Consider the following 2,500-nt stretch of genomic DNA (forward strand, 5'->3'; position numbering starts at 1 on the left):
ATGAACAACTGCAAAGGGCATTGAGCATGTACGTCCTGCTGCCATCCACATTACAGTGTATAGCTGCAAGGTGTTTAACATGAAGCGATACACTGGGGACCGGGCAGTGCGAGTAGCAAACTATATTGCGGGGGTTGCAGTTAGGCAACACTACACTAATTTAACGCGTCGTATGACAATTACAGAGCAGGTTAAGGCCCAACGTGTGTTGGGTTAAGGCCCAACGTGTGTTGGGTTAAGGCCCAACGTGTGTTGGGTTAAGGCCCAACGTGTGTTGGGTTAAGGCCCAACGTGTGTTGGGTTAAGGCCCAACGTGTGTTGGGTTACGTTAAGGGGCAATGTGGGTTACGTTAAGGGGCAATGTGGGTTACGTTAAGGGGCAATGTGGGTTACGTTACGGCGCAATATAGGTTACGTTACGGCGCAATATAGGTTACGTTAAGGGGCAATGTGGGTTACGTTACGGCGCAATATAGGTTACGTTACGGCGCAATATAGGTTACGTTAAGGCGCAATATCGGTTACGTTAAGGCGCAATACAGGTTACGTTAAGGCGCAATACAGGTTACGTTAAGGCGCAATACAGGTTACGTTAAGGCGCAATACAGGTTACGTTAAGGCGCAATACAGGTTACGTTAAGGCGCAATACAGGTTACGTTAAGGCGCAATACAGGTTACGTTAAGGCGCAATACAGGTTACGTTAAGGCGCAATGCAGGTTACGTTAAGGCGCAATGCAGGTTACGTTAAGGCGCAATACAGGTTACGTTAAGGCGCAATGCAGGTTACGTTAAGGCGCAATGCAGGTTACGTTAAGGCGCAATACAGGTTACGTTAAGGCGCAATACAGGTTACGTTAAGGCGCAATACAGGTTACGTTAAGGCGCAATACAGGTTACGTTAAGGCGCAATACAGGTTACGTTAAGGCGCAATACAGGTTACGTTAAGGCGCAATACAGGTTACGTTAAGGCGCAATACAGGTTACGTTAAGGCGCAATACAGGTTACGTTAAGGCGCAATACAGGTTACGTTAAGGCGCAATACAGGTTACGTTAAGGCGCAATACAGGTTACGTTAAGGCGCAATACAGGTTACGTTAAGGCGCAATACAGGTTACGTTAAGGCGCAATACAGGTTACGTTAAGGCGCAATACAGGTTACGTTAAGGCGCAATACAGGTTACGTTAAGGCGCAATACAGGTTACGTTAAGGCGCAATACAGGTTACGTTAAGGCGCAATACAGGTTAGGTTAAGGCGCAATACAGGTTAGGTTAAGGTACGACATAGGTTAGGTTAAGGTACGACATAGGTTAGGTTAAGGTACGACATAGGTTAGGTTAAGGTACGACATAGGTTAGGTTAAGGTACGACATAGGTTAGGTTAAGGTACGACATAGGTTAGGTTAAGGTACGACATAGGTTAGGTTAAGGTACGACATAGGTTAGGTTAAGGTACGACATAGGTTAGGTTAAGGTACGACATAGGTTAGGTTAAGGTACGACATAGGTTAGGTTAAGGTACGACATAGGTTAGGTTAAGGTACGACATAGGTTAGGTTAAGGTACGACATAGGTTAGGTTAAGGTACGACATAGGTTAGGTTAAGGTACGACATAGGTTAGGTTAAGGTACGACATAGGTTAGGTTAAGGTACGACATAGGTTAGGTTAAGGTACGACATAGGTTAGGTTAAGGTACGACATAGGTTAGGTTAAGGTACGACATAGGTTAGGTTAAGGTACGACATAGGTTAGGTTAAGGTACGACATAGGTTAGGTTAAGGTACGACATAGGTTAGGTTAAGGTACGACATAGGTTAGGTTAAGGTACGACATAGGTTAGGTTAAGGTACGACATAGGTTAGGTTAAGGTACGACATAGGTTAGGTTAAGGTACGACATAGGTTAGGTTAAGGTACGACATAGGTTAGGTTAAGGTACGACATAGGTTAGGTTAAGGTACGACATAGGTTAGGTTAAGGTACGACATAGGTTAGGTTAAGGTACGACATAGGTTAGGTTAAGGTACGACATAGGTTAGGTTAAGGTACGACATAGGTTAGGTTAAGGTACGACATAGGTTAGGTTAAGGTACGACATAGGTTAGGTTAAGGTACGACATAGGTTAGGTTAAGGTACGACATAGGTTAGGTTAAGGTACGACATAGGTTAGGTTAAGGTACGACATAGGTTAGGTTAAGGTACGACATAGGGTAGGTTAAGGTACGACATAGGTTAGGTTAAGGTACGACATAGGTTAGGTTACGGTACGACATAGGTTAGGTTACGGTACGACATAGGTTAGGTTACGGTACGACATAGGTTAGGTTACGGTACGACATAGGTTAGGTTACGGTACGACATAGGTTAGGTTACGGTACGACATAGGTTAGGTTACGGTACGACATAGGTTAGGTTACGGTACGACATAGGTTAGGTTACGGTACGACATAGGTTAGGTTACGGTACGACATAGGTTAGGTTACGGTACGACATAG

The sequence above is a fragment of the Schistocerca americana genome, unplaced genomic scaffold (genome assembly GCF_021461395.2).
Source record: "Schistocerca americana isolate TAMUIC-IGC-003095 unplaced genomic scaffold, iqSchAmer2.1 HiC_scaffold_826, whole genome shotgun sequence".
NCBI classification, from domain to species: domain Eukaryota; kingdom Metazoa; phylum Arthropoda; class Insecta; order Orthoptera; family Acrididae; genus Schistocerca; species Schistocerca americana.